Below are 15,559 nucleotides of genomic sequence, written 5' to 3' on the forward strand. Positions count from 1 at the left end.
TTTGTACACCATTTTTTTTCTTATAGGTCACCTGCCACAGTGGCTGGCAGATAAGGCAAAAATACTAGCCTCTACCCAGAAAGCACCAGAATTACCAGTACCAGCCCAAAATTGAAACCCAATCTCACAGGTTCATCTTGAGGCATATCTTTAGAGGATGGACTATGAATCCCTGTTAATAATCTCGGAAGCTCAGGGAGTCTTTATTGTCTGGTGGACGGTCCCACAAGGGGAAACAACTCAGCATGGTGGGCTAGTCTTTACTTAGAGTAATTTCTGAGGTAGCTGAGGTAGAGATGGTCTTTGTTTTAAGGTGCCGTTAGTTGGGCCGGAGTGTGAGAGAGTTGGCTGAGGGGTAAATAAAGAGGGATTGAAGGGGTGGGGTTCTGCTGAAAGGCAGCAAACCTTCCCTAATTGGCACTTGACATTTTTTTTGCTGTGGCTGGATAAAGTGGACCCTCTCTCAAGACCACTCCAAACGCTTGCTGGAAAAGTGCCTTATGCAAATACTGCAAATAAGAACCATTGTCAGGCCTCTGACATTAACAGCTGAGGTAACAATAGGACTGTGTGCTTTCAGTGGACATGTAGGTGTGTTGAAGAGAGCGCAGGACAATGTGGCAGAGAGTGGACAGCATGTGAAAAGCCATCCAAATGATGCTTCAGTGGGGAAAAAAAAAAGTCATTTCACCAGAGCGAGTACTAGTTCGCCATGCCAAGCTTTCAACAGAATGGCCCATTAAAATTGGACAATCAAGCAGATGCATGATTTTACAACATCTGAATATTTGTTTTCTTCAACTGCTCCTCCAATAACACATAGCTTGAATCTATGAGTGTAAATAATTCATATAGCAGCGTTCTGTATTATTATTCAACTATTTTCAGACACGGTCTAAACACGAACCCATTGTGCAATTACCCATTCATTCCTTTAGACTAAATTTGAATGTCTAAACGAGAACGGTGTCTTCTTGTCGCCGTACAGTATGTGTGATGAATCAGCCTTTCATGTAGTCAGGACAGCGTTTGGCCACACCTGTTACTGCTGAGTATTTAATCCCCTTTGTGTGTGTGGGCCCATTGACTTCTCTAACAGCCCAAAGGGAATTCACAGTTCTTTGGGGCGACGTTAGGGCAGGAGGGGGTCAGAGAGAACGGCATCTATTCCTCAGTTTCCTCTCCAGCAGTGCAGCCATTTTGGGGCTCTGTTGGTGAGTTCCGTCCAAAGAAAGAGAAGCATTGCCGGGGGCAGGAATCAGAGCGGCGCTCACCAATAGCAGCCTGGCTGATGTGACTGGGACGCTGTCAAAAGGTTGGTAAAGGAATCCATTGTCTCTGGGACAAGTGGACTGGCTCTATTGACAGTACAGTTGACGGGAGAGTGGAGGAGGGTGGTAAAGATAAGGGCACAATGCCTGGTTTTCTAGTTGACACTTGAAGTTCGAAATGCTAAGTGCAAGAAAACTGCCATTCGGGCTTTTCCTTTCTGTTCCTCTGTTCCCTGCTCTCCAGACAAACTGAGAGGAGACCGTTCTGAGTTTGATTAGAAGCCAGCAGCAATGGCTTTCATTATACCTCACACGCCTTGACGTGTCCAACTTGAATGCTACCTGCAAACTTCACGCTGAACAGTCAAGGTATGCTAACCATTCAAGTAAGTTGCCAAGAAGCATCACATAAATATTATTAACAAATACTTGAATAATGTACTCTGAGATATTTATTTTATTCCACTTTTAAGGACATTTTGTAATTGACTGTGGTTTAGTGCTTATTGTAACTATGCCAAGATGGATGTTTCACTGCTAAGCTGGTGTAAAAGAGGCAACAAGGAAAACGGATAATGACCAAGTGATGCAAATCAAGTCAAATCAAGACAATGATGATTGATATGATCTGCTACATACAGGTAAGTTGCAGTTTAGGTCTTTTTGATAATAAATGCATTAATACCAGGAAAGCAGGCAAAATCAGGACAAAACAAGTTATTGCAAACCTTCAACAGTTTTGGAATTGCAACAAAACTCTAAAGCTGCCTTTTTACTAACTCTGACAAACAATAGACCAAAAGTCATTAATCTCCAATGGAGTGTAGCATTAGAGCTGCGTGAAGTTCTGATCATATGTGAATACAGAATTTTCTGATCTGATTTGAGCTTCAGTTGTGTTGAAATATTTGAAGTTTTTTGGCTATACCAAATGCAACCACCAGACTGGATTCGATGTAGGCCTACAGTATTCTAATCAAAACTATGAGTGTGAGATGAGAATTCTGAATATTTTTGCACTAAAACATTATTCTTTAAAAACTATTTCTCTAAAATGGGCAGTTATGAATAATTGTCAAAAATTATTCGTTTATAATTAACTAATTAATCATGTTGATTAGCCCTAGAAAACCTACCAAGGCTTTTTTTTTTTTCAAATGTATTGATGTCAATTGTTTTGTGTGGATATATTTGAAAATGTATTATTCATTAGTTTTACCATAGTGAATAAGCGGCGGATAACGACTGCTTCACAACCAGTTTGAATGTTTTATAGGACTGCCATTAGTAAATGCAATGTGACAATCCTAAACAAATGGCAGCTTTTGTCAGTGATTTCAATAAATTAGTTCGAAACCAGTCCGAAACATTGGAGGACATGATCTAGTCAATGCTAATGTGCATGTAGAGTTTTTGTAGCACATGTAGCACACACTTGATCAGTCTGCCTCAATCTCATTTATCTAATCAGTGACAACATTCAAACTCTATTTATCTTTTGCTCGGAGAGATGTACGGTTTAATCCCTGTACCTGCAATGCAGCAGCACTATCTGTGGCTACAGCAGTAATGCAGCACCTCACCACATAGATTCCATTTTCAACCTCTAAAATGTACCTGGTAATAAATAGCATTACTAAATCAGAAGTTTGAATACTCTGTGATCTGTTAATTCCAGATGAGATCCTTTAAATCTCATTTAACATGTCCAAAGGTGCAATGATCTGGTGGCTGATGTCCATCCACTGATCACAAGCATAATAGTGAAGCGGAATTATGGTTTTGGCCTCCTAATGGCCAAAGACTGTTCAAGTTCAGCTGCTGAACCCAAAGACCTGTATTCAGGACCATCTCAACAAGCTTTGCCACTTAGAAAGTGGCCATCCCCGGAGCTGGCTCCATCCCAGCCCCATTTATATCCCAGCCAACTGTCACATCCAATCAAGAACCTCTCAGCACAAACTTAACAAAATCGAGTTCAGACAATTGTCGTTTGTTTCTCAGCGCTGGCTCAAGGTCCGAATGCATCCGAAGCTTAGAATAGCAGCCAAATTTGTGTGGGAACGCTTTAGCCCCTTTAATTATTCAAACACATGAGTTGAATTGAGCGAGTCCGGGTTGGTATTGAAAAAGACAATGGGGTCTCAACTCACCAACCTTGTTGAACAAAGGTAACGAGTGAATAAGCTTTGTGCGTTTGCTGCAGACTAATACTGCGGAAAGCACCGGACTGGGTGTTAGACAGGCACCCGTGGGTGATAGTCATGTGGCCCTAGTGTTAAGCCTCGGCCTGCTGCTCTGTGCTTTGAGACTAGTAGTTTACAGATTAAACATGATCATGTTTGACCAACCCACCACTGCCCTGAATGTTCGCATAAACCAGGTTTTATCCATACAAATCCGCAGTTTTTGTGTATTAGAATTTCAGATTCTCATTCTACAAAAGAACCTACATTTAATCAGTGCATCCTGCTGATATTTGTTCGGCATTACTTTCATTCTATGCATTAATTAAAATGAAAGGTGTTGCCTACTGGCGTGAATGTGCATTTTTCCTGTTCCTCTTAATTTTTCTGTGTTTACAATGTGTCTATGAATTGAACATCCCATTTATTTGTCTAATACTAGGCAGGTCTAGTCCCTGAGTAATGCATTTTATATCAAAAGACATTGCAGTTGAGTTTGAAAATTTCACATCTGCTCTTATGATTTGTTTGCTTTCATTTTTCATGCACATAATTCATGCACATTGCACATAAGTATGACAAATATGAACAAGCTCCATAACAGGCTTCTCAGAAAAAAAAATGATGTTTTGTACTTGCATATTCCTTTAGTTCTAGGTTAACACACCTTTTACAATCGCATTAACACCAACCCAGAGTGGAAACACTATTTTTACATGCATTATAAAGGAGGGTAATGACAAGGATTGGGCATTACGAGGAAAGATGATGCTGCATAATACTTTATATGAGAAGGGGGAACAATCATTGCTTGTTTGTTGAACAAAAAAATAACCGTTTAAGAAAAAAATGCTGTTTACCTTCTCTATCAGCAGTGATGGAGGCCATTTTGTGATGCAGAGATTGAGGAGGAGAGAGAGTGCGGGAGACTTAGGAGGGAGAAGAGGAGAGGAGAGGAGTACAGATCTCAAGGTGGGGTGATGCCTTTCAGGTGTGTAATGGGATTCTTGTTACTTTCGGTTATCTAGCTTTATGAAGAATGAATAACACTCATACAGCTAGATAACCAAAGATAACAGCCAACCCCTCCGGCCACCCGTCCTCTTCCACCATATGAAAAACCCAACCAGGGTTGAACTGGGACCTGAAAAGAGAAGAATTTTTTTTATTAATTTTGTAATTAGGCCTGGATTGAAGTCAACTGTATTTAGTATTGAACACTAGTGTTAATTAAACCTGATGTGTTTAACACAAGTCATTCATTAATGATCATGACTGTGCTAGGGGTGTCTTGCTTATAGACTTCTAATTATTTCTCAGACATCTCCTTTCAAAGCTGACTGGTTAAAACTTGCTAGTATAAACTTGGCTATGAGTTCACCAGTCTGTTAATCCAGTCTGGACTGGTTTTTAGAGATGCAAGGGGTTCATTCACTGCTTGTTGTCTCTGTCTTACATTGCAAGCTGATCATTCTCTTCCTGGGTGAGAGATGGCTTCAAACGCATCCCGCAAAGGCTGGGATTTATTTTTAAATGGGGAAAAAAGACCCTGACTGTGCTGATGGAAAAAAGCAAAAAGAATAGTAACACTGGTTGTTTTAGTTTTCCGCAAATTTACCCTCAAGTCGCTGTTGTTTGTGTTTCAAAAGCCTGTCTTTCAGTAAGTGGCAGAATCATGAGGTTTCTCTCTCTCTTTCTCACGACTCTCAGTCAATCAGATTTTATGCAAATAAAAGAGGAGCTAGTCCAATTAAAAGCCTTTGTGTGAGAGGAGCCCCTCCCCGTACACTCTCAGAGGTGTTGCAATCAAAGAGAAGAGAGGGAGAGGGAGAGAGACTGTCATCACTTATTACAGCCTTTCAAGCCTAGTGAAAATGGCCACACAGGGGCAAGTTCAAACACTTTTATTTACTCTACACACAGCTCATCATCTAATTATTTTACTAACAGCACCAGCACATTGTTAAAAGGACAAAATGTCCTCAGCCAACTAGCCATTTTGACTGTAAATTAGAATGCTAGAATATTTCCCTGTAAATGAACAGTTAGCACACACAAACATGCTTATACACAGGTAGACGCATGCTCTGAGCCAAAAGAAAAAAAGCCTCACAATTGAATATTAAAATGTCAATACAACAACAACAACAATAATAATATTTTTTTATAATTATGAGTGTTATCTCACACTAGCATCACAACAACCGTATAAAACTAATTAACAATAATATTTTATTTTCGTTGTTTTATGCAATTTTTTGTTTTGTTTTTTGTGATGGTGGCGGTGAGATAATCATATTGCTTATATTCACGTCACATGATGCGTCACTTCTAAGGTTTCCTTTTTCTTGTAGGCCTACTGCAAAAAATATTGATTGATGCCAAGAATTAACGGAAAGGTACATTAATTAACTAATCTGTTAGACTTGACTGTAACTAGTTGGTTTCATAAACCTAACACCGCAGAGACAGTCGTGATTAGCTGTAGGCTAAAAAAAAAAAAGATTCTTTTTTTTCTCTGTCTCTTTTTTTAGTCTTAATCATTCGAATCAAACAAATCTAAAATATATTGCTGATGGATTTTATCAGCATCATTCAAATCTGCGGATTTTATCAGAATAAATACAAATGATCGACCTTAGGTTTTCATAAGAATAGGTTTCAATAAGTATAAGCAACTATAGAGGAGACATTAATTGGCCTGTTTGTGTCTTTGTGTTTATTTGCGTGTTTAAATATGGTAGGCTATATCTGAATTTATTTAAAGGATTGTCTCGGTGAGAAAGGCGTGCAAGACAACATGGAGAATGCAATTAATTTTATTAGCTGTTTACGAGTAACTGAAAACCTAATTAACATGTGAATTAAAAATTAAGCAATTAAATACGAATAAGAAACGGAAATGTATAGACTATGTTGTATAAAAATAGGCCTACTACAGACCGACGAAAAAGTTTGACGAAACTTCTATTTAGAATGTTTGTTACGTTACTCTAAATATTGTTATATTTATCGAGGAAATCTCTTTAAAAATAATTGGAATGATTCGAGTTTTGTCAAGTAAACTGGTCGTTACTATTTTCATGTGCGTTTTATTCCTATTCACTATTTTAACAATGAGATTAAAACAAAAAGAAAAAAACTACAAATAAATGTTCTTTGGTTAAAATTAAGTATAGCTATAGAAAGGCTTTGGTGTCGTGCTCTTTCAGTCGCAATCTAATGCCCTCTACTTCACACACTATGAATGGGTCCGTGGTTGTGTATGAGTGTGTATGAGTGTGTTTGTGTGTATAGACCATATAGGCTAATACGATAACAGTACAAATATTAAAATAAGAATATCTTAATATTTGTAGCTACCTGTGTAACTTGTCCCTCGTGTAAAATCTCTCTCTTTCTCTAACGGACGTCCTACATGGGGGAGAAAGAAGCAAAAAGAGAACAACGTGAGAAAAAAACATTTGTGTCTGATTTTTTTTACTTTAGAAATAGGCTACCTTTCCGACCGAGTGTTACAGAGGTGTATAGTACATTTTGGAATGATATAGCCCAGCTATAACACAGTCCGCATGAGCAACAGAGATATGTGAGGTAGACCACACCTTAACGTCCGCGATGGGCATTTTTAAACGAACCCGATATAGCCTATAACCTATAACAACTTTTTTAAGTGTCAAAAATTTACAATTTCCCTCACATACTTCAGACTGCTGATATCTTACTGCATCAGTGAACATAGTGTGCAATGCAAGAGAGGGGATGAAATTTGTGACACTATGGTCGCACAGTCCATAAGGTTTCAATCCATGAGTGACGCTGGTCATCCTTCGGTCAGTTGTCACAATCTTATTGTTAATATTTTGTAATGTTGTGGGGTGGGGGCATGTAGCTCTACAGAGTCTACCTATATAGGCTACATGTCTGTGTAATATTTTATAAACCGATACAATCAAAACTTATATAAAACTTAATAAATTATAACACGCCTCAGTGTTCATATAAGATAAAGGTGACCGAGAGAAACGCGCGTGAAAGAGGCACGTGGAGAGCAGATATTCGGCCTTGTGATAAATCTGAACGCTGGCCATCAGGATTAGACACGTCATGCGCACAGGCCTCTTTCTCATAAACACCACACAATACAAATTACAGTCATTCAAGCCAAGGTTTTTAGAAACAATTCTTGAGTGTATCTGCAAGGTACTTGTTCTGTAAATACACATTATAGCTTTCCTGCGTCATGTAGTTTGAATGAACCAGACGAACGAATTGTTTCTGTTATTCTTGTTTTATTCTGTGGCTTAATGATAAAAGAAGATTCAGTCAAAACTCATAAAATAAACCACGAGCTTTCCCGCACTACCTGTTTATCACAAAACTGGTAAATATTCTAAATGAAGGCTTTTAATTCAAACATAAAGCTCACTGCTGTAACTCTATAATTTCTCATTTAAAAATCCATTTGACGCTGATGTTTACAGACCAAAGATATGTGAATAATAATAAAATAAATAAATTCCAAAAAGCACCGACTTATTAATTGCCAGCAATTTACAAATTAGAGTAGGGGGTCCAAATACAGACTTATGAGTTGAGTCTTCTGAAAGAGAATCCGTATAACGAATTCCTAACCTTCAAACCATCTACTGGCTTCTTTCTATGAAAATGAGATGACTACCGATACGATACTATTGACTATTTTCCGTTAATTGCGTCCAAGAAGGATGCACGCGCCCTGATCACCTCTAACAGCAGCGCGTCTCGAGCGCCAAACCCTACAAGGACCGCTACACGCGCAACCTGTTCTGGGACTTATTTCAATCAGTTCTCCCTTCACCCTTAAAAAACCAAAACACGACTGCAGAATTCATGCAGTGGCTTTATGAATGCATTCTACAATACAGACGTAAATATTAGCGTATACTCACTCCTATCCACGAGCATCGACGATCTTTAGGACGGATCGCAATGATAAATGTGCGCGTGCCAGCTGCATGCACTCCAGAATGTTGTCTAGCGCTTTGGTCCTCCGCTTCATGGCTGCGGCTCTGCGTGACGTTGCAGTGGCCCCATCCATTCAGCGTCTCCGTATCGGGCTGCACGCAGTCTTTTCACCCATATTTCCCATTGAGATGCTCCTCTCCTCCCCTACAGAGAGTGAAATGAGCTGCTCGTTGTCCCCCCTCTTATCATTCCGCGTATTAAACGCTTGTGGGCCTCAACCTGCAAGCCAAAAAACATATAGCATATTTTAAGCCCTCCCCTTATGACACGTTGCGGGTACAATTTGTCCCCACCCTCTTGAATTAGCAATGCAAGGCTTTTTAAATGTAAGGAGAAGCATTTTAATTTGCGCTCTTTTGTTAACAATTATAATAGTAGGCTAAGTTGTCTCTAAGTGTTCTTGCGCTAGACATTATAACATTTATAATGAATATAATGTAGATTATAACTGACATGCAATGACTAAGTTTTTTTAGTTTCATACACTCGAATAAGAATATTTGCTGTGTAAATGCCTACACGTTCACTATGTGGAGTTTCTATATCTGAGCCTCAGTAAGGCCTTGATTGTTGTGGTGCAGTGGTGAAATAAGTGCCTTTTGTAGAAGAACTAAGAACACTTTGACTTAGAGACTCCTTTAACTGTAACCCACCGTCTAAATCAAGTGCACTCGCTCCCAGCAACCCTTTGTCTTTGGCTTTTTCTCTGTAAGTGTCTAGGAATGTGACCACTGAATCGGCAGGGTGAAACCGTGCAAATCAGCTTTAACCGTCAGGACCGAGAGTAGACCCCAGACAAGGGGGCAGAACGGGGTCTTGGTCGGTTGATTATCATAAGAATCAGATCGCTGGGGATAAAAATCTCCTTTGAATAAATTACCGGTTCAATAGGAGGCGCGACTGCCAAATAGACAACTCTGTCAGAGGCCGCTGGTCTTGGTTTTTCCATTAGTCGTCTGAGTCCCCTTTTCTGAAAGCTCAGACTCTTAATGCATTCCCTGTCTCAAATTCCATCGATTTCCATCGCTTGTTGTCCTTTCTCCAGATCTGGATAGCACGCGAAAGCCGCAGTTACCAGGGCACCGGGGGCATGCAGGCCTCGAACCCTTCGTGAAAGCCAACCCGTCGAGAAGTAATGAGTTAGAGATAATGCGCCAAGGCATCGTGTCCATGCTGTGAGAATCACACAGACACCGCTCATGGCACGTCCCAGGGTCATTATCAATTATCGACCAACAACATGTTTCTAGTCCATTGCTTTAACACATCTCAGACATTTCCCGAGGGATTCTCCAACACGTTTTATCACCAGGAGGATCTCCTAAAATAAATAAACACTTTGCGTTTTATGCTTTTCCAATTTAGACCTCAGGCCTCCGGAAAATGGTGGATAGGCTAATAAAACCACACTGGTGAACAGAGAAAATTTGGAAGTTCCAGATTTAGTTTCTCCTTCCAGTGAGTAAACAGCCCGTCCATCATACATTTAAGTATATTTCTACATATAAAACAGTGTCATTATGACTTTTTAAATACGAATTATTCGCGGTATTATATACGTGTGTGCTTGACGCTGCTATAGGGCGAAATGACTTGTATGATTTTCATAGACCGCCAGCGCGCGCTCCAGAAGTCAGGCTGTTGAGATTTATTCCTAATAAGAACACGTGTTTGCAAGAAGGCGTTTGACCAACTCAGCACCACGATTTGTGGCCACGAACGTGTCCTAAGGCTCTCAAAACGATTATCTGCAGTAAAACTCATGACAAGGATTGAATTGCTTGGGCTGAGCTATTCTGGTCTTTTCAGATTTGGCCTCTTACAGTAAAACGTGAGCTCGGGCTTCAGGAGAACGCAATTTACCTTGGCACAGTAGCCTATATCCCGCTATTCTGCCAATAATGACTCAGGAGTAGCCTAAATCTGATGTTTTCTCTTGAAATTGTGTCGATGCATTCATTCTAGCAGACAAAGGTCGGTAAACTATACATGGCGTTTGTGAAAGCCAGGTGTTTTTATTGTAAGTGATTTCAATTTGAATAAGCCAGCGGGGTGAATGAGATGATACTGTATATGAATGCTAAAATAATTAATGAAATGATAAAGAAATAAATACGCGCAGAACAATATAATATCTCATAACTGCAGCATCACAAACTTTATTATCCTTTAAATTTTCTTCAGGTGTTGAGTCCTTTTTTTCTCCATGTGATATTGTATTAACCATCCATCAGTGCATTACTTTTTATTTACAATAAACTTTGGTTGGTTCTGCTGATTCTTAATATCAGGTGCAAGTTTTTCACGTGAATTCAGCATTTAGAGGTACAGTACATGTTGTTTACAAGTAAACACATAACGTAGCCTATATTGCACGGGGGTAAGATAGAGCGGAAGTAAGGTTAGTCCACAAGTGAGTGTTTGACTGTGTGTGTGTAGAGAGCGAGAATATAGTGTAGAAAGACTAGCTATATTCAAAATCAGTCTTTATTTGAGCTGTTGTACGTGCTAGGCTGTACTTGTAAGGTCTGGTTTTGAATTGGAATGCTGGCCGGTTCAGAACCCGATACGTGATTAGCAACTCAAATGTCATCTTTTGTTCCCATAAATCCAACTGAGTATAACTACTCGGTAGAGGAGCGTGCGCATCGTCTTGTATCGGTTAATTGCAAAAAAATATATCATACCTTTGCAAATTCTGGAAATGTTCCCTTGTACCAGTAGGCTATACCATCAACTACACATTTTTAATCAATAAGCTTTTGTGTCTTTACAGGGAAGATACTGTGCACCTCAGACTTATAATGACTGGTTAGGCTATTGATCTCTCTATAACACAAACAAGTTTTACCCCATACCCCACAAAATTCCTGGTTATTGAAAACGGTAAGAGCTGCTTTCTCAATGTCAAATCCCTAAGCCTGGTCTAACTGAAAAACAAAAATGGCGTTCTGACATCTCCCACGCACCGCCTGACAGGGTTTGCAATTAACCCTAATTTGCATATGCAAATGACCTGGAAATTCGTTTTGACTACAAAATGGGGTTGAGTGAAGCAGCAGAGGACTCGGAGATTACATGCAAACTTTATGCCATATATTGTCATCTTTAGGATTGAAATGATGAGAGAATATTTATTTGAAGATGGTAATTGACAGAAAGGCAGAGTCCGTCGTGAGATTTTTCTCAGTTGTATTAGGCTTCTCGACTCGTTGTCGTTCATTAAAGCCATTGTTCTTAGTCTGGCGCCGGTTAGGCTATGTCCTCACAACCACATTTTAGGTGTTTAGTCTGCAATGGGATAGTTAACTCTTTCTGAACTACGTTCAGTGATTGAACCTTATTCAGTATTGATTAAGTAGCCTATTCCAGAAAGTCCGAGTCTTTAATTCAGCACGTAGCCTATTGTTTAAACAATGAAATTGAAGCATCTCACTCATCAGCAGCCAATCTTTTGGTAGATCGACTAATGCTGAATTAATTGCTTAACTGATGGGTTTGTGAGAGTTTGTGAAGTTTCTATATTGAGACCACAATTAGTCTACAGTCAAATGTTATTGCTTAATACATTTCGTACATACATGGCTAGATTATAAAAAATATTTATTTTTAACTATAACTTTAGCTTTGTTACAGGCTTTTTTTTATAATGACTTTTTAGTCATTATTTTTTATTGTATTACGAACAGATCATGTATTTAGAATTTGATGCAGCGTAGCCTATAAATTAAATAAATGCAGAGTTTGACGTGTTTACTTGACAAAATGTTAATCAAATGTACCAAAACGCATAGGCCTACGTGACGTCGTGAAATTATTCCCATGTTATGGTGTGGAAAAGGAGCAGCGTGTGTGAAAGAAATTCTTTATGTGTGACTTTATGTGTGACCTCTGCCATTACGGTAGCTAATTTTGAATCTATCGTATCAAAAACGACAGTTTACATGTATGAGTTTAGTTTATTTAGATTGCAAATTAACGAATTTATTTTGCAATTAACGAAATTATTAAAGTAAATCTAGATTGGATAATCTGACCATTGAATCCGTGCCAACTTTTAAGCCTCTTCGTTGGCATGTGCTTATAGCCTGTGTAGGTGTCGTTGTATGTGTGTCTGATTGTTTTACCGAGGTCATTATTCCCAAGCAATATAGAGAAAAAATATATAAACAGAAGGACGAGACTTTGCGATATTGTGTCGATATTTGTTTCAAAAAATGTATATTTTTCTGCCATAGCCTACCTTTTTATAAGCAACAAATTGTTGCTTTTGTTATTGCAAAAATCATCAATCATTATCATTAATCATTATTTCTATGATAATAATTACTGTGACGTGAATCAGCTCTATGAACACTAAATACTTAGGGTCAAGTTTGAGAGCTAGTTTTATCAACCCCTTCAATTTTCGTCTCTCATAGAGCTATTAACCTCCCACAGCAGACTGAGGATGGATAGACGTCGATGGAAAACTTCCACCCTGCAGACCATTCCCTTTCTGACTTAAAAAAGAAAGGGAAAAAGGAAATAGAGTTGACTCGCTGACTTGTTTGACTAATCCTTCTCTTTTACTCTTTTATGGGATCAAGGAAAACACCGAAAGAGGAAAAAGAGATGTCATTCGATGCAGGGGGCAACAGGGCTGATTATCCTTCTCAATGAGTAAAACTACAGGCGTCTGAAATATCAGCATGGTTCTCTTGTAATGCGTAAAATAAGTGTAAGATTGAATCAGGAGGACCTGGGTCAGACTACAAAAAGTAACCCAACCGTTAACAAAACGTGCTTCACTCCAAAGCAAGACAATGCAGAATTTAGAGTTTAGAGAGTTCACCTCTTCACCCATTCCACTCTTCAATAATTTGTTATTAGGCTATTTGTTTGTTGTGCCGTTTTGTTTTTCATCTCACGAATGACAATTATCAATTGTTTCAAATATCTTGAAGCAAGAAACTCCTGCAGTATGATTACCTGTGATTTGCTTATGTAAAAAAAACTATTCTATTCTATTCTATTCTGTTTGAATAGTCTATGACTAAGCTTGTTCGCGTTCTCCTGTTCTGGCGCTGTCCGTGAAACGGTGCTGAAGTCAGTCCTAACAAGGAATTCGATTTCGTCTAATCCTACAATGTAAAATATTTTGTCAAATAACATAAAAACTTATAAATGGTTTTAGTCAAACATATTATTTAATATAACTGAATCAACTTGAGGTTACACTAATGAAAAACATTTTAAGGTATAAAGGTAAAGGTCCCAAATAACAACTGTTTTTGAAGAAATAAGCATCAAGTTAAACTTTTATATTCGGCGTAGCCTATGGAATTTAAGTCGTCACTGACTTTGCTTTTGAATTTCTGTTTGTTACTATTTGCTCAGTGAGACGTAACACGTGGTGCCTGACGTTCACCACGTGAACTATTTCGTAAATAACATCACTGTTTATATGTCAGATTACGAGAGAAGACTCACTAAACGTAAATAATGTCTCTGGACTTTGTATAGAAAATAGACAATAAATAGGCAGGAAAAGTCTTGTTACAACACATGATGAAAGTTGTACAATATTATTTATAATACATGTTATATAGGCTGTGTTTATGTGAGGCAGGTTAACAAAATAGAATTGAATGAACGTCTCTGTCTTTCTCCTTATCGTCCCATTCCCCTTTCTTTAAAGCAGCCTTTGCAGAGAAGTGTGGCGCAGCATGACAACTACTTTTGCAGTAGGCTTCTTAGATGCGGCAAAACTCTACCATCCGAATGAACGTAGGCTATCTGAAACGAAGTACACCTCCCTGTACGGCTCAGTTTACCATAGTAAACAGTGGTCTTCATTGTAGCCTTCTAGTTTATACTTTAGTATGAGGACTAGCAAAATAGTCACTTGAAACGATTAAAAGCGTAACAATGCCATTGCGTTAAACAAAAGTGAACTTAACGTGAGTTCTAACCTCAATAACCTTAAAATTAACTTAAAAAAAATAAAAATACACAGAATGTTGTTACACATTGTGAATTTTAGTTAGTGCACATAATCTCTCTGACTTTGTTCTTGGCAAGCGCTTTCTTGAAGCCATAACTTATTTTCAGTAATGTTATATTTGACATGACTTTTTCTTTTAGTATTTTCTCAAAATGTTGGCGAAAAAAAAAATCCTCGCGATTTTGACGAAATATTTAGCTATCGTTCAACACTTGTGGCATCGACAGCTCCTGCTGCATCTGTTTTTATGCTGAGCTGTACACAGCGTTAATAGACTTAAACCTGGTCCAGGTGTCTTCCTGCAGAGAAACCGACTTTAAAGCACTGTGCCAATTTATACCTTTTAATACAATTTAACTTCAAGTTATAAGCTGGATGTGTGGAAATAGGGACCAAGATGTCCTAATTAAATGTATATTAACGAATGATCTCTTAAAAATTATATTTGTTCATGTAAAGATAACACAATAACGACACGTTTTAGAATTATGAATTCAAATATTAGTAATAGTAATGAATTCTAAAATGAATAATATTACTCTGGCGTGTTTAACATGCAAGTATATTATAATTAGCCCAATTAGTCTATATAAAGTTTCTGAAGAAGAAATCTAAAAAACGGAGTCAATTAACATGAATAGATAATATATTGTTCCAAAGTGTGTGTATGTGTGTGTGGTACTTAATCATATTTTAGGAACAAATGTGCAAACCTGACATAAACCTGATAAAACCCTACTTCCTCATTCATAAAAAAATAGCTTATTTAAATAAAATTATAAAAATGCAGAATGTTTTTTTTAGGGTTAGGGTATGTTAAAGTATTTATGTAAATACTGTTACATACATACTAAATGCTGTATGTAAAAACATTAAAAGTCTATGGAATGTCCCCATTTAGATGTCTAGTAAACGTATGTGTTTATGCAAAGTCATTTTCCCAGCTACCATGATAAAAGAGGCCAAATGACAAGTGACAAGTAAAAAATGAAGTAACCTTAAAATAAATCTAATGTCTTAGAATTTTGGATGAATAAAGAAAGAAGCTGGAAGGCACAAAGACATCATTCTTTAAAAAAACAAAAACAAAACCTAAGGACCCACAGGAA

General features: G+C 38.1%; 1 long non-coding RNA gene across 1 annotated transcript in view; it reads right to left on the minus strand.

Annotated features, from left to right (window-relative positions):
* The window catches only part of LOC107741761 (uncharacterized), a 10,806-nt gene extending 6,343 nt beyond the window's left edge, over positions 1 to 4,463 (minus strand). Inside the window, exon 1 of the long non-coding RNA XR_001640232.1 lies at positions 4,318 to 4,463. This is a non-coding gene — a long non-coding RNA (uncharacterized LOC107741761). The remainder of the gene's footprint in view (positions 1 to 4,317) is intronic.
* Between the last annotated feature and the right edge of the window lie 11,096 nt (positions 4,464 to 15,559).

The sequence above is a fragment of the Sinocyclocheilus rhinocerous genome, unplaced genomic scaffold, assembly GCF_001515625.1.
Source record: "Sinocyclocheilus rhinocerous isolate Xijiao unplaced genomic scaffold, SAMN03320098_v1.1 scaffold616, whole genome shotgun sequence".
In the NCBI taxonomy this organism is placed as follows: Eukaryota; Metazoa; Chordata; class Actinopteri; order Cypriniformes; family Cyprinidae; genus Sinocyclocheilus; species Sinocyclocheilus rhinocerous.